The sequence below is a fragment of the Pelophylax lessonae genome (genome assembly GCF_965119305.1).
Source record: "Pelophylax lessonae genome assembly, chromosome: 4".
In the NCBI taxonomy this organism is placed as follows: domain Eukaryota; kingdom Metazoa; phylum Chordata; class Amphibia; order Anura; family Ranidae; genus Pelophylax; species Pelophylax lessonae.
In genome coordinates, this window is record NC_138771.1 from 277,338,180 (window position 1) to 277,361,405 (window position 23,226).

Sequence of the window (23,226 nt, forward strand, 5' to 3'; positions counted from 1 at the left end):
GTCTAAGAGGCCTGTCCTTACCATCAGTACCAGACAGACATTAGATTGACCCCAGAATTTAACTTGAGGGCATAGCCCATAAAGCAACATTAATTGCTGGCAAGGTCAAAACTGCCAATAAAGCTGTGAGAAAACATCACAACGGGCGGGGGATGCAACTCTTGTAACAGCTGAATCTCCTCCGAGCAGTTGGACGTGCCCCAGCATAGCCTTTTCCTAGAGTTCAGGCTCCACCCATTCACCTCAGGTCTTTGTAGCCAATCCTACTTAACTTTCCTTTTAGGTTCACACCCACAGTGACGCCATGCTTCCAGCAGTCAAGGCTCCCTTTCCCTAAAGTAGGTTCAAGGGGCCTTTATGACTGCTGAGAAACATAGGCTCATTTATGACATCTAATAAAACAATACCCCCAAAAAGACACAGAAGCTGATTAAGTTGGAAATAGGGCAAGGCCACAGCTTTATTGAACTTTGCAAAAGTAACAACTTTCCAAATGTACCAAACAGTGCCAGTCACGGTTATTGTCAGGGTGCCAGGAAACCAGACCACATGGGCATGCAGGTAAAATAAAGCAGTTTATTGGAGCAAACAACAATAAAGGCACATTAAGTGTCAAGAAGTGGGAACAGGAACAATCACAGGTCAAGTCCAGAAGCAGGAAGTCATCCAAGCCAGGGTCGAGTTCAGAAGCGGGTCGTCTGCCGATGCCGGGTCGTCTTCCGATGCCGGATCGTCTGCCGATGCTGGTTCGAGAGCCAGGAGAGTCGTCAACCAAGCCAGGTGATAAACATAGGAACACGAAGAACAGCAGAGATGCACCTTGGAGCAAAAACACAAGGACAAGGACTGCAACTCATCAGGTGATAGATATATGCAACGCAATGCTGTATCGAAAAAAATGGGCTGGTCAGGCAGGTGGTAAAACCTTCCGGGGCTCAAGTGGTTAAAATGAAAAGGCTAAATACTCTTTCCCATACCGCCTTGCCTCTGCTGGCCGGCTGACGTCCTATGAGAATCTCAGCCCCTCCTGCTGCTCTCTATAGATTGGAGAAGAAGAGCGGAGGGGGGTCAACTGCGGTGTGAGAAAAAGCCTTAGCCTTTTCATTAAAAAAAAAACAACAGGCACACATTGTAGTTAGTGGCAGCATAATCTATAGGGGATATCAGCAAAGTCACAACGTGACTTTACAAACAATTTAAAGTACTCTTAAACATTTGAAACCAAATTTCTCCAAATATAGTTTAGTAGAGTCACTTTGGATGGGGGGCCTGCTGAACCCAGCTTACCTTAGAGAGGTCGGGAAACTCCTTGTTCAGCTCCCCAGGCCCCGCTTATGTGTAAGTCGCCCTGTGTCTACAAGGGGCACAAGGTGACCGAGAAGCCCAGTCTGGTCTGCCCCAACCAGGCTCACGGTACAACCACTCCGGACTCAGCATTTCGTTCTAACCTTGTTATCCTGGGCCTTTTATGTGTGGTTTGTGTTGAAAGTTAGAGTGGCTTCTTCACTTGGGACAGTAATATCTATCAACAATATCCCTTAAGAAATATATGAAGATAAATTAATTCCACTGTATCAGACTGCGGAGACATTGTATGAGCTTTGCCTCATAGCCTGTTTTAGACTGTTGCCATGCAGTCTGATTCCAGATTAATCAAAGCATTGCTTAGATCTGAATTCCTAAATTAGATAAAATGGATCAGCACTCAAAAATGCAGATGCCGCTTTTCCACCCCCACCCCATTTTGTAATGGGGAGCAGGGATCTTTTTGACAGGTACCTATTCCTACTTCCTAAAATCTTGCCTAGGTGAGAATGACATTTAGGGAATGGTTATATAGCAGAATTTGAAAAATATATATATTTTTTTTTTCAGAAGTGTCGCTATTTTTTTGTTTACAGTGCAAAATATAAAAATTGCAGAGGTGATCAAATGCCACCAAAAGAAAGCTCTATTTGTGGGGAAAAAAGGACCTCAATTTCATTTCAGTACAGTGTCGCATGACCGCGCAATGTTCCGATAAAATAACAGTGCAGAATCGCAAAAAATGGCCTGGTTGTTAAGGGGGCAAATCCTTCTGGTCCACAACTGGTTAATGAAGCCCCAGACAGCAGTAAAATCTGGCAGGGGCTCTAATCTTTCCCCATTTATTAAAAGAGCAAAAAAAAAAAAGTTTGAATATAGATACACTCAGGGCCGGGACAGGAGGGACGGTTGCCCTGGGCGTAATGGTTTATTGCAGGTATAGGGGGCGCCTTGACCCTAACCCTAAGGGAAGGGGGGGCAGTTTGGCATCCTTGCCTTGGGCACTGGATGACCTTGTCCCGGCACTGGATACACTTTAAAGTGATATTAAAAGCTTATGTTGTTTTTTTCTTTTTAAAATAACAGACATGTTATACTTACCTGTTTTATGCAATGGTTTTACACAGAGCAGCCAAAATCCTCCTCTTGGGTCCCCCGCCAGCACTCCTGGCCCCTCCCACTTGCTGAGTGCCCCCATAGCAGGCTGTTTGCTATGGGGGCACTCGTATGTGCTCGCTCCCGAGTCGCTTCATAGGACACACAGCCCCGCCCTCCATTTACTGGCTGTGATAGACAGCAGCAGAAGCCAATGAAGATGGGGAGAATGGGGAGAGATGCTGCTCCTCCGCATATTACTGGATCGAAATGGGGCTCGGGTAATTATTAGGGAGGGGGTTTGGGGGGGATAAGGTTTTTACCTTCATGCACAGAATGCATAAAACCTTCAGCCCTTACAACCACTTTAAGAAAATTGTCTTTCATTAATAGTAAAAAGTCACTGTAGTTGCCCCAGAAAATGCAATATTTATTTCTGGCATTTAAAAAAAAGAGTGGTCATCTTTCCTTTATTAAAATCTTTACATTAGTCAAAGAGCAGGCTGCTTTATATTCCAAGACATCAAATGGACATAACCAAGACTGCTAAGGAACACCAAGGGTGGATCCATCCTCAGAATTCTCACTAATGGCAAGGCTCAAAGGACCTTAAAAGACACTTCAAGGTACTCAAGAGACTACGGAGGAAAGGAATATGACTTCACAGGAAAGAACAGATCAGCACACAGGACTAAGTGAGCTCATACAGCGTCATTTACATTTTTTCTCTGTAGCATACTGTACAAAACATAGGAGACTCCACAGTGTGGAAAATCACTTGAGAATCAAGTAAAACTGATTTCATCCCAGGAGACTGCTAAGCAATATATTTTTATTGTGATGCCGAACAATAGCTATAATGTTACATTAGTTACGAATGTGAGACTTTTCTTGAAGAAATATAGAAAATACCCTTGCACGCTATAGAGCTACAAAATGATTAAATAATAAATACACAATAGTTACAAAAATGACAATAGTTACAATTAGTTTCAGTGTTTAATTAATGAGTGGTAGTAAACCAGTGGGAGGGTAAAGGGCCGTACACACAGGCGGAATATCGGGCGGTATCAGCCGGTTCAATAGAAACTGGTAGACATTCGGTGTATGGCAGCCGGTCATACATACAAAATATCGTGCGCTTCCTGACAAAAATGTTGATTCAATACAGTGCAAATGGTCATAAATAGATATAAAGATAATAGATACAGTGGTGATCGAAAGTTTGGGCACCCCAGGTAAAAATTTGTATTAATGTGCATAAAGGAGCCAAGGAAAGATGGAAACAACTCCAAAAGGCATCAAATTACAGATTAGACATTCTTATAATATGTCAACAAAAGTTAGATTTTATTTCCATCATTGACACTTTCAAAATTACAGAAAACAAAAAAAATGGTGTCTGCAAAAGTTTGGGCACCCTGCAGAGTTAATATCTTATACTGCCCCCTTTGGCAAGTATCACAGCTTGTAAATGCTTTTTGTAGCCAGCCAAGAGTCTTTCAATTCTTGTTTGAGGTATCTTTGCCCATTCTTCCTTACAAAAGTCTTCCAGTTCTTTGAGATTTCTGGGCTGTCTGTCACGCACTGCTCTTTTAAGGTCTATCCATAGATTTTCAATTATGTTGAGGTCAGGAGATTGTGAAGGCCGTGGCAAAACCTTCAGTTTACGCCTCTTGATGTAATCCCCTGTGGATTTTGAGGTGTGTTTAGGATCATTATCCATTTGCAGAAGCCATCCTCTACAAATTTTTACCTGGGGTGCCCAAACTTTCGATCACCACTGTATAATGATTCAATACAGTGCAAATGGTCATAAATAGATATAAAGATAATAGATATAATAGATAAAGGAATAGATATAAAATGTACGTGCAAAATTTGCATCCATGCAATTACGTATATGAATGAATAAATAAATAAAAATTAATAATCCATATGCAACAAAAAAATGTGTCATAAATGTGTTCAGGAAAAAAAGGTAAAAAATAGTACATTTCTTCTCATAAAATGGTGCACTCCAAAGCCACCAACAGCATGGAAAATACTGAATATTCCAACACAAACATGTGCCCTCCACCACACTGAAAGCTTCTCACTGGATCAATTGGATCCCCAATTACAGAGATAAGACATGCATGATACGCTGACACTTCCCAGTGTCCTGCGGTAACTGGATCTGGTCCAATAGATCCCAGCCTAAGGTATCCACTGGCTCTAAATGCCTTATTCCCAGGTCACATGTACCTCAAACATTCTTAGCCTGACGGAATATCTTAGACCCTGGCTATCCGCTGTGCCTAGGCAAGGGGAAGTCACAAGCCTTCCAGCAAGATCCCAAAGAAGATGAGAATCCCAACTCTCATGAGAAGACACTCCAGCACTGTGACTACAGCAGGAGCAAAGACCCAAATAATGTTTCCTAGAATCCCCGCAATGTTAAGCTATGGCCATCACTCCTGACTAGAAGGGGAGGAGTCACATCAGCACGTATTTCCACCCTACAGGAAGGCATGTCTTCAGGGATCTGTCAAAAAGGGCATGACGAAAAAGGTCTGCCGATCAGCATCTGATCAGTGCACTCAAATAATGGCCAGGAGTGATGACCAGTGTGTTCTGGCAGGGGGCATTCCCCCTGTCAGAACACAATACTTCAGCCGAGGGAGATTGCTATACTAACATCGGATTGCCAGCTCTGTGTTTCCATAGCCACACAGAGCGTTACTCTGCCCCACCCTCAGCTCCCTACTCACTGGATTGATTGACAGCATTGAGACCCAATGGCTCCTGCTGCTGTCTCTGAGTCTATGAAGAGGGAGAGAGTTGAGAGAGCCCCTTCTTTCATGCACAATGCTAGATCGAGAATGGGCTCAGGAAAGAAAAAGGGGGGCTAGGGGGAGAGCTACCCTAATGCAGAGAACGCATTAAAGGATAAGTTTACCTTTGTTAAAAAATAAATAAATTAATAAATTACGTTCTTTTTTGCAGGTAAAAAAAAAATTTACATTTATTATTTTTTACTAGCGGCATGCAAAGCATTGAACCCACGATCAGCAAATCGTGGGTGCAATGCAGGACTCCTGCAGACCGTCTGTGTAAGCTTTCTGCTCGTACCTCATACAAGCAGGGAGTCACACCGAAGGAAGAAACAATGAACTATTAGAGTACTCAACAGGTCCCTGGTAGTTCAATAAAATCTACAAGCAAAGGCTGTTGGCACTTGTAGTTCATTCATTTATTCACATAACTCTGTGAATAAATGACACATCCGAGTGGGTGGAGCTGTGTTATTTTAAATTGTGACAGCAAGTTCAGGGAGAAGATCCCAGACTCGCTGTCACTAGAGGTGACGGGTTGGGGAACAACTGTGTAAAAACTAAAGGAACATGTAACATGTTCCCAAAGGTGAACTTATCCTTTAAGGTAAAAAAAAACCTTCAGCCTTCAAAACCACTTTATTTTTTTAATTAATTATTTTTTTTTTTTTTAGACCCACTTTAAGTGTACTCCTTTGACCTGAAAGAGAAGTATGTCCAAAATAAAGCCTTGTCTGTACTTTTCTTTTAAGCAAACTCAGAAAAAGCAGTCCTAGCTCTACAATGCAGCAAGAGAGACCTCTGCTGGTACTATATCATGGTACAAGTGATTTTACTAAGGGTGGCTATTTGTACTGAAGTATTTCTTGATTACAAAATAAAGGGCAGAAACGAATACATTTTGCTGTTTTAAAGATGCAATATACCAGTACATATCATTCTAAAATATATGTCTATGTCAAATTTATTAAATATGTGTTATTTTACTTTCCACATGGCTCTTTTAATTTTAAAAAAGTTGGTAATGTTAGAAAATGTAATTTTACTGAAAGTAGCGTTCAAGGCTGAAAAAGACTGCCGAACAATTATGTACCTTATATACTGTATGTGTGAGTTGAGGAAGGATACTACATTTTAGCATTACAATTTTCAGACATAATAATTTGTTATTTGCACTTCACTGGTTATCTTTCCTGTAATTTTAGATAAAAAGAAAGGGACAGTAAATATCTGACCCTTAAACGATGTGTGTTATCAAGACACCAGGGCATAACTACAGGGAGTGAAAAGGATGCATTAACATTTTTGAAAAAAAATCTATACAATAGGCAAAAAAACAGGGACAATTCTGAAGAAAAGTAACAAAACTGACAAAACTGAAGTGCTATGAAAAGATTTTTTTTTAAAGAAGTTGTTGCTTTTTTTTATTGTGTTTGTAATATTGGTTATTTATTGTTTTTTTTTTTTTTTTTTTTAGCTATGTTTTTAGTTTTTTTTTTATAGTAAATTCAGCATGTTCGGCCAATTATCAACTAATTTAGGGGTAGCTTGAAGCCCCATTTCAACCTCACCAATTCATTGCACCTGCTCTTAGTTATAGTATTTCTCCTGCGATGCAGCTGTTGTGTCTCAGCAGTGCTCACAGGCTGTTAAGAGGTCACCATCTTTTATTAGGCCCCTTTCACACTATTCGTTCGTCGGACGGATTCCGTTTTTCTCAGCGGGGAGATCGAGCCGCCGATCCCCCACTGAGCAGAAGGATGACAGCTGTGTCTCCGCGCTGTGTGCGGAGACACAGCTTTCAGTTCCCCATGCATCTCGTCGGTCCGTTCTTATCCGATCCCATCCGATCCAATCTGCTGGACGGATGGAAAATAGGGTTTCCATCCGTCCAGATTTGACGGATCGGATCGGTTCGGATGTCAGCGGACATGTCTCCGCTGACATCCGACGCCCGATAGGAATGCATGGGGGGACCGTTCAGATCCGCCAAAAAATAACGAACAGGCGGATCTGAACGGTCCGCCTGTGTGAATGGGGCCTAAATCACACAAACTCCCAACTTCAACTCCCCCAACTACTACTACTCCCTAATAAAGCAGAAATGCCATAACATTTTCCTAAAAAGACAATACACAGAACCTAACAAATACCCCCCACCTCTCCACCATCTACACTTCCAAACTTGATAACATTATAAAGTATAGTCAGTGAGGTGCCTAGGTAATATTTTGGTGTATTCTGAACTCCATGGATTTCCACTCTACAGATCATGAGAGTGAAAGTTGTTTGGATTTCCCCAGTGTTTGGGGCTGTGTGCATCATGGGTTAGATGCATCATCCCAAGTAAACCAGTTAGGAGCAGTGTCCTGCCTGACCATAGGATCTTGAACAGCTACAAACCTGCTCATATGCCAAGTTGATCCATCCTCCAGCCAACAGGTTACTGGCCCCAACTGACTGTGGATTCATGCAGGATTAGATAGACTGGAGTTAAACTTTGACATGGTTGGTGGCTTCCTCATTTTTACTTACTGGCCAGGAATGAAGGTAGTTGTCTTGGCATTTATTTTTACTGTAAGTTTTTGATTTGACCTGATACTACTTCAGCTCATAGGTTTCAGGGTTCTACTACTTTGCTTGGTGGCTTCAAACTTGTGAGTGGGGTTCGTAGATCACGACCTCCCATCAGTTTTGCAGGCAATTCCTCAGTGGTGCTATAAAGAACTGACCTGTAGTTCTGTAGTACAGCAGTTGCAACTTTTCTGAAAAGGAGTTCCTCATATAGATGTGTCTTTAGGCTATTTTTAGATGTCTGAATAAAACATTCCACACCTTCATTGGCCTATGAATGGTATCATGGTGTTAAAATGTGCTTTATTCCCTTTGAGTTAGGGAAAGTCTCAAACTCTTTTCAAATAAAATGTGGACCTTTTTTTTAAAATAAAATATGGACGTAATGATTTCCAGTGGTAATTCCCATCTTGACAACCATCCATCCAAGGCAGTGATGATAACTTTAGCAGCCACCTCTTCGAGTATAAGTAAATCATTGGCTACCAAACAGAATCTTTAATGTTTTGGTGCTACTGTAATTTCTTTGCATACATCCAATTGAATTGTATTCTGTAGCCCTTTTGGAAAATACCTGACTTGTAATGAAGCAACTGTTTTCTTAAGATTTCTTTCCATAGAGCAAGCACTGTTCACAATTGCAAACCAACATTTCTATTTTGTTGTCTATATTGGGTAACCGCACTTCTCTGCAATGTTGCTTTGTCCGCACCACACCTAGATGACCTAAAAGTGGTAGTAAACTCTAAGCTTGTAATGAAGCTTAACTGTAGGTTAAAATAATATCTCCTAAATATGCAGCATTTAGGAGATATTCTAGTAAGCAGCAGCCGGTGACTTCACTGGCGAATGCACTCTGAAGGAACTGCATATATGTGCATTCCTTCAGAGCCCTGTGCTGTGGCCATGATTCTTGTGCACATGCTCGGGAGTCACGTCGTCACGGCTCAGCCATTTAAATGGCCACAGGCCACAGACCCTGAAGGAAGACTGGGTAAAGATGGAAGCCTCTGCAGCAATGACAGCGTGCTGCTGGGTGACTTCATTTCTAGCTAAGTCTTTCATAATGAGCTAGAATGCGATGCATACTAGCACATTATGCCTTTGCCTTGCAGGGAGAAAGATTTTTTGTCTAGTAAACATTTACTACCTCCTAAATGAGCCATTCTTAAGACTGCTCTGTGTCCTCCTAAAAGGCAAACACCTTTCCAAGGTGACAACTCAGTTCTTACTTGGTAATATAGCTAAAGATGTCCTGGTAAGGCAGTTGGCCACCCATCATGTAAGTAGGTCAATATTTCTTGAACCACTGGATCATTTTAAGGTGTGGTCACCAGATCCTGTGGTGTAAACGTGAATACTGGTGAAATAAATACAGTAAACCCCCTCCATTGCGGGGGTTACGTTCCGGACCCAGTCGCGAAAAGTGAAATTCCGCGAAATAGAAAAACCCTGTTAAAATGCATTGTAGGCATGTTTTTTTTACTGTCACTGTACGTGTAAAAGCATTTTAAGGTCTTTAAACACACTTTTAAAACAATAGAAACTCATTTAAACACATAAAAGATACTGAGAGACATAGCAAGAGCTATGGAAAACACAAAAATATTTCATTTTTAATGATTTATATAGTAAAATAACATTACAAAGAAAAACGCAATATTCCGGGACCGCAAAAACTGAACCACGATGGAGCGGGGGTTTACTGTATCTCAAATGGCTGCTTTTCATCTGGGTCCTCCTGTCCCCCTTTTGAATTTAGGAATACAGGACAAATATTCTGCTACTTGATTCAGCTTTGCTAGCCTGTAGCGAATGTCAAAGTTGTACTGAAATAACCTGTCTAACCATCCATGTATACAAAGAGGACAATTACCAGACGCTGGCGCTCATAGCAAGGAAGTAAGGGCTTGGCAATCAGTTCTCAGGGTACATTTTCTACCATATGTGAGGCATTAGCTCAGTAGTGGGGTGTGCAGGACCCTCTGGAAGGGAGACAGCACAGTGAAATAGGCACAGCCAGACAGGAGGATTTTTGTGAAACAAAACTGTGATTTATTTACAAAGTCTGTGGTTACAAGGTGCAGGTAACAAAAACAGCTAAATATAGCAAATGAGAAAATAAACCCCTGCCGCCTTGGGTGTCTAACTACAAAACACAGGAACCTGTCTACCTGTTTCTTGAACAGCCTACCATTGCCCAGACATCTGACTGTCACACAAAATGAACAGAGTCTTTAGTCACCCAGACTTTATCTCACCACTCAGGATGTTGCTTCTCCCCAGTCATACAAAGGAAACTGGTTTCAGGGTGGAGCATCTTCCCCAAGCAGCCTGGGAGTTTTACAGCTGAGCTCGTTAACCTCTCATTGAGCCTAAACAGGCTCAATACAACGGCACAAACAGGAAAGCAATTCACATACATCATGAACCTGGGACAAATATATCTCCCATCCTGGACACAACCCATAGATTTTCCTGGCATTCTCTCACACATAGAAAAGTGACGTCACCGTTCACATGCTATACAGGTCAATGCCTCACCTTCTCCTGGAAAATATTTTTGCTCAGCTGGGGAAAGAGCCCAAAAGCAAAAGCAACAGGATGTTCCTCTCCCTGTGATAAACTGCACCTAAAGCAACAGTGGAAGCATCACAAGAGACACGTTTTGATGCATCTGTCTAATCCAGAACATTATAATAGGGTGGCTCCACTCTCAGTAACATAAAATACAAAATTGCCCAAATGCTTGTCTTGGTGTGTGAAAATGGTTGTAAAGGCTGAAGGTTTTTTTATCCTCAAAAACCATCTGTGTGTAGCAGTCCCCAAATACTTACCTGAGCCTCATCTCAATCCAGCAATGTGCACAAGGGTAGTGGCTCTCTCAGGTCTCTTCCCCTTTATTGGCTGAGACAGCACTGGGAGCCATCAGCTCCCGCCAGTGAGCCAATGAGGAGAGAGTGGGGGCTGAGCTAAGCCATGGCCCACAAAGAGCAGCAGCTTGGGAGTACTCAGCAGAAGGGAGGAGCCAGGAGCACCAGCGGGGGATCTGAGAAATGGAGGATCAGGGCTGCTCTGTGAAAAACCACTGCACAGAGCAGATAAGTATGGCAAAAACAAAAAAATCTGCCTTTAATAACACTTTATTACACTGCTCAGAAAAATTATACTGATATGGACTGGGTAATGTGTTAGGAATGAAAGGATTCAAAATCGTTTGATGGAAATTAAAAGTATCAATCTACAAAGGGCTGAATTAAAAGACACCCTGAAAATCAAAGTGGAAAAATGATACAGCAGGCTAATCCATTTTGCTGAAATTTTATTGCAGCAACTCAAAATGGTACTCAGTAGTTTGTATGGCCCCCTCGTGCTTGTATGCATGCCTGACATTGGCATGCTCCCAATGAGATGACTGATGGTGTCCTGGGGTATTTCCTCCCAGATCTGGACCAGGGCATCCCTGAGCTCCTGAACAGACAGGTGCAACCGAAACAAGATGTGCTGAAACATAATGTCCCAGAGATGTTCTATTGGATATAGGTCAGGCGAGCATAGGGGCCATTCAATGGTATCAATTCCTTCATCCTCCAGGTTACATACTCTCACTACATGGGGCCGGGCATTGTCATGCATCAGGAGGAACCCATGACCCACTGCACCAAGGTAGGGTCCCAACAATGAGTCCAAGGATTTCATAACAATACCTAATGGCAGTCAGGGTGCCATTGTTTAGCCTGTAGAGGGCTTTGCATCTTTCCATGGATATGCCTCCCAGACCATCACTGACCCACCACCATGTTGAACAATGTTAAAGGCAGCATAGCATTTTTCAGTGCCTCTTCAGACCCTTTCACGTCTGTCACATGTGCTCAGGGTGAACCTGCTCTCATCTGTCAAAAGCACAGGGCGCCAGTGGACCTGCCAATTTTGGTGTTTAATGGGAAATGCCAATCGAGCTCCACGGTGGGCCCGCTAGAGGACATCAGGCCCTCAGGCCACCCTCATGAAGTCTGTTTGTGATTGTTTGGTCAGAGACATTCACACCAGTTGCCTGCTGGAGGTCATTTTGTAGGGCTCTGGCAGTGCTCCTGTTCCTCCTGGCACAAAGGAGCAGATACCGGTCCTGCTGATGGGTTAAGGACCTTCTAAAGCCCTGTCCAGCTCTCCTTGAGTAGCTGTCTGTCTCCTGGAATCTCCTCAATGCTTTTGAGATTGTGCTGTGAGACACAGCAAACCTTCTGGCAATGGCACATATTAATGTGCCATCATGGAGGAGTTGGACTCCCTGTGCAACCTCTATAGGGTTCAGGTATCGCCTCATACTACCAGTAGTGACACTGACCCTAGCCAAATGCAAAACTAGTGAAAACCAGTCAGAAAAGATGAGTAGGGAAAAAAAATGTCAGTGATCTCCACCTGTAAAACCATTCAAGTTTTGGAGGTCGTCTTATTGCTGCCCATCTAGTGCACCTGTTGTTAATTTCATTAACACCAAGCAGCTAAAACTTATTAACAACCTCCCCTGCTACTTAACTGGTCAGATCAATATCCCAGGAGTTTAATTGACTTGATGCTATACTCTGATTTAAAAGTGTTCCTTTAATTTTTTGAGCAGTGTATTAAAATCAAATGCAAATTGGCCACTCACAAAATGAAAAATAGAAAAGGCATGTACTCAGCACGCCATAGCATGGGCCCTCTGTGTTTTCACACTTGTAGTCCTGGACAGCAGAACTGACAGATGGAGGAATAGCTTGTAATCCTGGACAGTACTGCTGTCCAGAACTACAAGTGTGAAAGCAGAGAGGGGCCATGCTGGGGCATGTTGAATACATGCCTTTTCTATTTTTCATTTTGTCAGTGGACAATTTACATTTGATTTAAATATTAAAGCTTTTACCTATATTACACTCTTCTTGTTTGTATGTCATTTAATTGCTTCTCACTTGTTTGTTTGTCTTGTTTGTTTGTATGTATGCCATTTGTAGGACATGTTTAATTACCCTGACGATTCTAATGTCAGGATTAAGGATTTGTAGTTTAATCCACCTATGGACATAATCTATTTTTGCTGATGAACTTTGTTTTTTTGCATACTTTCCAAAAGCTCTTTTTACATACAGTATATTTCTATAGTCACCAGAATTTTGAGTGCACATTAAAAATGTTTGGTTTTGTTAGTTATGAACAGATGTACTTGGGGTGGAACGGAAACATTTAGTAAAGTAGATCAGTTTTCTTATAGGGCATCCTGGACCAGAGGTGATGTTGAAAACCTACATGCTGCTTTGTGTTTGTACATAACCAAGCGTTTTTCACTAAATTGAATGTAGGGGTTACTATTTTTTATTAAATACTTTGGTTTTTACTACTACACTATGGGAGGTCACTTTGCTGTACTTTAACATATCAATGGTGCGTGGTGCATGGAGCCGTAAAGGGACCATTACCAAGGAGTATCCTAATATCTCCAAACACATCTGATAGACCTGGAACCAGGCTAGGATCGGTGGAATATCGCCCTGAGCACTACAAGGATAGGTGGAATTTCGCCCTGAGATTCTGTGTAATCAAAAAGCGTATTTGATTACTTACAGTATTAAGGGGACAGTTCTCGGAGCACAGAGCTGTCACAAGGAGGTGAAAATATACCATTCTGTTTATATATGATCACACAAGAAGCCCTTTATTAGGAAATAAGTGATTATTACAGTCACATCACTGCTGGAGAATGAACTGTTACACACTTTGAGATAAATATATTTACACTTTCTAAAATGGATTGCACTATAGCTATGCACTTATGTTATTATGATGTATACCATGAAATGTATATGATTTGAAGATACACTTTATAATTTTTAGTTTGCGCAACACTATTTTTTGCATTATAATAGTTTGTTATAGTGCCTCCAACATTTGCCCTGGGCAGGGCACAGCTTCATGCCTCCCTTATGGCGGTTACCTCCACAGAAACAATATCTATTTGGTGTGCTGTTAGTTAAGCATGGGCTGAACGACCCCCCGGTTCAGTTTGCGGCAGGACTTTCGAACACCGCAAATGTTCAGAACCGAATAATGAACTCCATTTTAAAGTCTATGGGACCCAAAGTGGAAATTGGGCATAAAAAGGGTATGAAGGGTCTGGGTACTGCCCTAGGGGACATGTATCAATGAATATAAAGTTTGTAGAAAACATAATTTTAAATGAAAAAAGTGAAACCATAAAAATAGGAAATAACAGTAAAAATGAAAAACTCATTTAAACATAGTGCTTGGGGAGTCCCCCCAGTCTGCCTGTAAAGTGGCAGATCTGTACCGTGTAAAGAACCTGCTGCAGCAATATTGACATTTTGAAAGCCAAAAAAAAAATACATATTCCCTGTAAGCTTTCTTAATTTTGTAAACAAGGGCTTGTGGAGCCAGTCTGTATGATGAGGCCACAACTTGGTTAAGAGCCGGTTAACACTTGTGCGGATGCAGTGATCGCATGTAATTCGGAGCGCACTGCTCCTAAATTACATGTGATCTCATGTGTGGTGCGAATTTCAGCCATACACTTTGTATGGCTGAATTTGCACTGTATCCGCACCAAACACGCACATGAGGCATTTTTTTAGCCACATCAGAATCGGATCGCACAGTGGTTCACACTTGTGCGATCCGATTCTGTGCGAAGTTGCAGATTGCACTGCGATATGAGATCAAACTGGGGGTGTCGTTAACATTTAATTGACACCCCCTGTGTATCGCATATGGCAGTGTGAACTGCCAAATGTGCGGATGCGATGCGGGATCACGCTGCATATTCGCAGCGTTCCCGCATCGCACAAATGTGAACCGAGCCTTAGAGATTTTCGGGTTAAATTCTGGTGTCTCGGGATAAATTCAGGTGCGGAAACATTGGGCTTTGGGTGTTTGTGGCAGACAAGGAAGCAGAATAAGCCACTCTGGCAGCTACAGTGGACTGAGAACTAGTCTCTGCTTAGGTGATGGAGAATGAAGAAGATGAGGATGGTTTAGTAAACCAGTCCACCACTTCCTCTGCATGCTGTGGCTGTATAGCACAGGCAACATCACAACAGAGGAAACAATACCCTGCCTGGGGAATGACCACATCCACCTTTGCCTGTAGACTCAGACACTGCTGGCCCCCTAACAGTGCCATGGGAACATCTGCCTCTCCTTGTTGGCCTTCCAGAAATGATGGGATGGGGCTTATTAAAAAAATGTAATAAAGATAGGGAAATGGAAAGTGGTGTTTGGTGCACTTTAACTTGATTACACACTACACAGACACACTCTATTGACACACTACAATATACTGCAGTAAAACTGCACTGGCGCACTGCAATATACTGTGGTAAATGTGCATTAACATGCTGAAATATACTGCACTGAAATAAACTGCGTTAAATGTGCAATAACGCACTGAAATATACTGTGTTACATTTAAATGGGAAAAGCAAAGCATTTATAAGGTCTATTTCGTGCAAGTTCCAATTTGTATAAGAGCAGTGTGAATAGCAAGCTTTTACATAGCATTTGTAGAGCTTTTAGCAAACTCTTAAAGTATCATTCAGCTTGTTTAGAATGACAGTCAGCACTCCCATTAAGATCTGTGTATAACATTTCCAAAGAGGAGCTGAAGGGCACTTTAAAGGCTTAGAAAAAGCTGCTAATAGTTTGCCAAAAGCTTTGCAAGAGGCTGTAACAAAGTACAAATCAGCGCTTGGGATATATGAAAAACCTATAATCAGCCCTAAAAAGAGTATTATCCCAGCGGCTGGAATCATCCTTTCCCCAGACCTTTTTCGGTACAAAACATGTAGAGGAAGTGATGTCATCACAAGAATTGGAAGTACGTCACGGGAACAGGAAGTTGTGATACGACCTACCTTGCAAAAGCTTGCTGAAAATTTCATAAGGCCTGTTTTCCGGTAGCATTCAGCTTGCATAGCTTTTGAAGCACCACTCAACTCCAGTTTGTAAATGTAAAAAACAGATCCTAATGAGAGTGTTGATTGCTACTTTAGACAAGCTGCTTGCAGGCTTCATCAGGCTTTCAACAAGCTTCAATAAGTGCTTAAGCCTGCTAGCAGCTTGTTTAAAGTGACAATCAACATTTCCATTAGGATCTGTGTTTAACACTTACAAATTGGTGTTAAAAGGTACTTTAAAAGATTTAACAAAGCTCACTGAGGGCCCTGCAATTGTTTTGTTAAAGCTTGCTGTTCACACTGCTCTCATACAAGCTGAAGCTCAAGTAAAACAGGCCTAAAAGCTTACAGTTCACACTGCTCTCATACAAGCAGAAGCCCAGTGAAGCAGGCATAAAGCTGGATACACACTATACTGTACAATCTTCTTTAGACTTTTTCCTTTAGATTTACCAAAACCATATAAAGATGACGTCAAACCTAAACACTTTCAATTTGTATGCAATCAGACACACCCTTGCAGTACATAGTTGAATGTAAATCTACAAGAAATCAGACAACAAAAGTTGTATAGTGTGTATCCAGCTTAAGGAACAGGCATGCAATGGCATCATACAATCACCAAAACACATATGTGAGTAGACTTCCATCTTAAAGGGAAAGGATACCCAATGCTAGTGCACAGAAAACCTTTATTTTTTTTTTGGGGGGGGGGGGGGATCCTATCGCCACCCTGACAGGGTTTGGGGATGTGATTGAGTACAGTAAACTAGAACTGATCAGCAGCAAAAAGTGTCTCATGATTGGTAGTTCCTTCTAATTTGATTGGATAGAATATTTATGTTGTGTATTTCAATCAAGGACGTTCTGTGTAGTCTCCCCAATATACAGTGCTTTGCGAAAGAATTTGGCCCCCTTGAACTTTTCCACCTTTTGCCACATTTCAGGCTTCAAACATAAAGATATAAAACTGTAATTTTTTGTGAAGAATCAACAACAAGTGGGACACAATCATGAAGTGGAACGAAATTTATTGGATATTTCAAACTTTTTTAACAAATAAAAAACTGAAAAATTGGGCGTGCAAAATTATTCAACCCCCTTAAGTTAATACTTTGTAGCATCACCTTTTGCTGCGATTACAACTGTAAGTTGCACATCCACTGCCCAGCACACCCGGGGAGATGACCAGCCGCAAAAGAAAGGACGGGAGAGGCCCTAAAAAGCTCACGGCTTTCTTCTTCAAGCCGCCCACACAGCCTGGAAGATTCCAAAATGGCGCAGGCGCACTCTCTGATCCCGAAGGGCCCGCGGCCTACACTGAGGGGGCGTGGCTTGCGCGCGTACTGGAATGGACGCCTGAGCGGTGAGCTCCCAGTACCCGGCCGACATTTACCTCAGCGACGGGGATCCACAGCGTCTGACCGAACTGCAATCGCTCTCATCCACTGCCCAGCACACCCGGGGAGATGACCAGCCACAACTGTAAGTTGCTTGGGGTATGTCTCTATCAGTTTTGCACATCGAGAGACTGAAATTTTTGCCCATTCCTCAAGCTCAGTGAGGTTGGATGGAGAGCGTTTGTGAACAGCAGTTTTCAGTTCTTTCCACAGATTCTCGATTGGATTCAGGTCTGGACTTTGACTTGGCCATTCTAACACCTGGATATGTTTATTTGTGAACCATTCCATTGTAGATTTTGCTTTATGTTTTGGATCATTGTCGTGTTGAAAGACAAATCTCCGTCCCAGTCTCAGGTCTTTTGCAGACTCCATCAGGTTTTCTTCCAGAATGGTCCTGTATTTGGCTCCATCCATCTTCCCATCAATTTTAACCATCTTCCCTGTCCCTGCTGAAGAAAAGCAGGCCCAAACCATGATGCTGCCACCACCTTGTTTGACAGCGGGGATGGTGTATTCAGGGTGATGAGCTGTGTTGCTTTTACGCCAAACATAACGTTTTGCATTGTTGCCAAAAAGTTTGATTTTGGTTTCATCTGACCAGAGCACCTTCTTCCACATGTTTGGTGCTTCTCCCAGGTGGCTTGTGGCAAACTTTAAACAACACTTTTTATGGATATCTTTAAGAAATGGCTTTCTTCTTGCCACTCTTCCATAAAGGCCAGATTTGTGCAGTATACGACTGATTGTTGTCCTATGGACAGAGTCTCCCACCTCAGCTGTAGATCTCTGCAGTTACATAGTTACATAGTTACATAGTAGGTGAGGTTGAATAAAGACAATAGTCCATCTAGTTCAACCTGTGTAGGTATGTGTGGCTGTAATCATCTCCCATACCCCTGAATGTTCTGATCCTTGAGATGTAAGTCTAAGAGTCTTTTGAAAGCCACCATACTACCCGCAGAAACCACCTCTTGTGGTAGAGAATTCCACAATCTTGTTGCCCTAACAGTAAAGAACCCCCCGCGTTGCCTGAGGTTAAAACGCTTCTCCTCTAATCGCATTGTATGCCCTCGAGTCCTCATGCAATCCCTTCGAATGAACAGCTTTTTTTCTAAGCTGGGATCCCCATTAAGATATTTATAAATTGCTATCATGTCCCCCCTCAGACGTCTCTTCTCCAGGGAGAATAAATCGAGCGATTGTAGACGCTCTTCATAGTCAAGGTCCTTCAATCCCCTAATTAGTTTAGTTGCCCTTCTCTGGACTCTCTCCAGCTCCAACACATCCCTCCTGAGGACTGGCGACCAGAACTGGACGGAATACTCCAGATGCGGTCGGACCAGAGTTTTATAAAGTGGAAGGATTATGGTCTTATCTCTGGAATGCATCCCTTTCTTTATGCATGCTAATATTCTGTTGGCTTTGGAAGCTGCCGCTTGACACTGCATGCTGTTTCCTAATCTATCATCAACCAAGACTCCCAGATCCTTCTCCATTTTTGATTCCCCCAAGGGCTCCCCTCCTAACGTGTATTGTGTTTTTATGTTTTTAGTCCCCAAGTGCAAAACCTTACACTTCTCCACGTTAAACCTCATTTGCCATGTCGTTGCCCACTCTGTTATTTTGTCCAGGTCATTCTGTAGGATATCTGCTTCATGTTGTGAAGTTATTGCCCTGCCCAATTTTGTGTCATCTGCAAAAACTGATATCGAACTACTGATCCCGGCCTCAATGTTGTTTATGAATAAATTGAACAAGGTTGGTCCCAAGACTGAGCCTTGGGGGACCCCGCTTACCACCTCAGACCAGTCTGAGTATGCGCTGTTTATTACTACCCTTTGGACACGCCTTTTTAGCCAGTTCCGTATCCAAGAGCAAACCCTGCTATCGATACCTGCAGACCTTATTTTATAAATTAAGCGCTTGTGGGGAACTGTATCAAACGCCTTAGCGAAATCCAAGTACACCACATCCACTGGTCTCCCCCTATCTAGCTCACAGCTCACCTCCTCGTAGAATGTTAGGAGATTGGTTTGACAAGAACGCCCATTTGTAAACCCGTGCTGATTACTGCTGATGATGTTGTTGTCCTTAGCAAACTCTACGATATAGTCCCTTATCATCCCCTCCAGAAGTTTACATACTACTGATGTCAAACTGACAGGCCTATAATTTCCCGGGATATGCCTCTGGCCCTTTTTGAATATTGGAATCACGCTAGCTTTCTTCCAATCCCCTGGTACATCTCCTGTCCTAATACTGTCAGCAAAGATCAGGAACAGTGGTCTCGATATAACTTTACTGAGTTCCTTGAGTACTCTCGGATGTATGCCATCCGGTCCTGGTGATTTGTTTGTGTTAAGTTTATCCAGCCTTTCCCTGATTTCCCCCTCTGTTAGCCATGGTGGCAAGTCCTGTTTATTACTTCTAACCTAAACCTTACTACTAACCTATTACTACTAGTTCATCCAGAGTGATCATGGGCCTCTTTGCTGCATCTCTGATCAGTCTTCTCCTTGTATGAGCTGAAAGTTTAGAGGGACGGCCAGGTCTTCGTAGATTTGCAGTGGTCTGATACTCCTTCCATTTCAATATTATTGCTTGCACAGTGCTCCTTGGGATGTTTAAAGCTTGGGAAATCTTTTTGTATCCAAATCCAGCTTTAAACTTCTCCACAACAGTATCTCGGACCTGCCTGGTGTGTTCCTTGTTCTTCATGATGCTCTCTGCGCTTTAAACTGACCTCTGAGACTATCACAGTGCAGGTGCATTTATACAGAGACTTGATTACACACAGGTGGATTCTATTTATCATCATTAGTCATTTAGGTCAACATTGGATCATTCAGAGATCCTCACTGAACTTCTGGAGAGAGTTTGCTGCAATGAAAGTAAAGGGGCTGAATAATTTTGCACGCCCAACTTTTCAGTTTTTTATTTGTTAAAAAAGTTTGAAATATCCAATAAATTTTGTTCCACTTCATGATTGTGTCCCACTTGTTGTTGATTCTTCACAAAAAATTACAGTTTTATATCTTTATGTTTGAAGCCTGAAATGTGGCAAAAGGTCGCAAAGTTCAAGGGGGGCCGAATACTTTCGTAAGGCACTGTATTTAGGGCCACATGCGCAAGTATACTAAATATGTTGATTTCAGAAAATAGGAAATGGAAAATTATTTGGTATTATCAGCATTTATAAGAGTGAAACCTTCTACAAAGCTGTCACACCCTGATAATTTAAGACGGGGGAAAAAGCACAGTCTCCTACTGCAACCTATTATAGTTGTCTGAAAAGATGACAAAGGGAGATCAGCACTAACCAGTTTGTCATGATTTATAGGGAGTGCCTAAAACTAAGGTATTTGTGCATATGCTAGTGTTTGCAGGTGCCCAAAATGTTAAATATGTGTTTGCCAATTAGGGGTTAATATTTGGTGTTTCAGGGGTTAACATGCATGGTGGTGTATGTGTGGTGTGCCTTCCCCTGCATGTGTCACTTACTGGCCAAGATTTGATCCATGTATGGGCAGGCTGGTTGTACTGAAGTTGATTCATCAAGTTGTATTTTTTTGCATGGAATTGCTGCCAGAGGCTATAGCTGCTAGCAGTGATCATTGTGTTCTGACATCTGGGAAGGCTCCCCGTCCTTCCCCGCCAGCAGAACATAATTTCGCCTCGGGAGGGATTTCCCCATCAACATTGACGGTGGTTGCAGGCAGAGGCGGCTCTAGGCTTTGTGAGGCCTAAGGCAAAACTTGGACACGAGGCCCCACTCACGCCCATAATGGGAAAAATAATTCAAGCTATGCAAATTAACTGTATAAATTGCATATATTAAGAGCCTTAACCTTTGTACTATGAATTCACAGTTTCTAGAATTTTCTATAACCAATTATTCTTTAATCAAAAATCATTAAACATTGGGTATGTATGTATATATATATATGTCTGCTCTTACATCACAGTCCCCAGCATTTCCCTATAGGTCATGATTTCCTGAGTCCCTCCTTACATCAGAGTTCAGTGTCCCCCCTTACATAAGAGTTCTCCTTTAAATCAGATTCCCCCCAGCATCTCCTCCTTACATCAGATTCCACAGAATTCCTCTATACATTAGAGTCCCCCTCTTAAATCAAATTTCACAGAGCCCCCTTTACATCAGAGTCTCCAGAGTTTCCCCCTTACACTGTAAGAGGGAACTCTGAAGACTCTGATGTAAGAGAAGTTCTGGGAACCCTGATTTAGGGGGAATGTTGGGTACTCTGAAGTAAGGGGAGTTCTTGGAATCCCAATTTAAGGGGGAATGCTGGAGACTCTGATGTAAGGAGAGTTCTGGGAACCCTGATTTGAGGGGGAAAGCTGGGGACTCTGGTGTAAAAGGGAACTCTGTGGTCACCAAAGCTCCCCCTTGCATTAGAGTTTCCAGAGACCCCCTTACACTTCCCTTCCTCAGTCCGCCACAGTCTAGGGCACGACAAGTCCCACTGCAGAAGGCTGCCATACCTGAGTCCACACAGAGGGCACTGTCAATTCCAATATAGTGCACTGCCATTCCTCCCTGAGGAATGGAAGCCTGCTATGCTTGGACTTTTACTGCTCTCTGTAGGGGACTGAGGAACTACTGCCTGCTATGCTAAGACTTGTAGTGCCCTCTGTGGGGACTAAGGCATGGCAGCCTGCTATTCTGGAACTTGTAGTGCCCTCTGTGAGGGACTGAGGATTCCTCAGTCCTCCACATTCTAGGGGCACTATAAGTCCCAGCATAGTGGGCTGTCATTCCTCAGTCCCTCACAGCTAGGGGGAAAAACAACAGAGTTAAACATCTAAAGGACAACTCCAACCAAAACTACCAATAATGTACAGAGTCCATATGCTATATAATGTCAAAGCACCGCTACCCCTCACCTTCCACCTCAGGTGCTGTCATTGTGTAGGGCAAAGGGCTCCAGCTCCACCATAATTGGCTTTGATGTCAGATATGCAGGACTGGCTCAGCTCCACTCTCTTCCCTGGCAACTGACTCTGGCGTCACGGGGGGCCTCTCCTCCTCCCCCAGTCACCCAGGGGCCCTCTCCTTCTCCCCCCAGCCACCCAGGGCGCCTCTCCTTCTTCCCCAGCCACCCAAGGGCCCCTTTCCTTTTCCTCCAGCCACTCAGGGGCCCTCTCCTTCTTCTCCTCCAGCCACCCAGGGTCCCTCTCATTCTTCTCATCCAGCCACCCAGGGTCCCTCTCCTTCTCCTCCTCCAGCCACCCAGGGTCCCTCTCCTTCTCCTCCTTCAGCCACCCAGGGGCCGTCTCCTTTTCCCCTAGCCACCCAGGGACCCTCTCCTTTTCCCCTAGCCACCCAGGGACCCTCTCCTTCTCTTCCAGCCACCCTCTCCTCCCCCAGCCACCCAGGGCCTTCTTCTTCTCCTCCTCCTCCTCCACCAACCATTTTAGGACTCTTCCAACTTCCCTGGGGCTACTCGCCCCCTTTGCATAGTAGACACCACAAATCTATAACCAGCCTGCAGAGTGACAAGTCGGGGCCTGGTTACCTGTATGTTCCTGGGCTAGGGCAGAGCTCTCCTCCCAGAGCAACAACCGATGATATTAGAGTGAGCTGACCGGGCAGTCACTTCCTACTGATGCAGGTACACGCCCACCGATTCCTCCACATCTTAGGATTACATGATCAGATGGCCAATCCCCAGGCAGAGAAGGCGGGGTAAGTGTCAGCAGACAACAGACACCTGGCATCTGCAGTGAAGGGACTGCAGCACACTGCTGCAACTTTTTTATCCGAGGATTTAAAACAATCTTTTACTTGGGAAATTTCCCTGACTGCGCCCTTCTAAATGTTGTCGCTCCGCCACTGACTGCGAGGCCCCTGTAGGTGCGAGGCTTTAGGCGACCGCCTAATTTGCCTAATTAGAGAGCCGCCTATGGTTGCAGGAAAGAAATTCACATGTCTCCCCCATTAACACAGACAGTGCTGACAGGGGAATCAACAAGTGTCTTCTCCAGGCGGTGGGCAGGGAAGCCGTCCCCACCGGAAGAAGACATTGATTATCACTAGCGACTATAGCAGCTGCTTGCGATAATCTGATC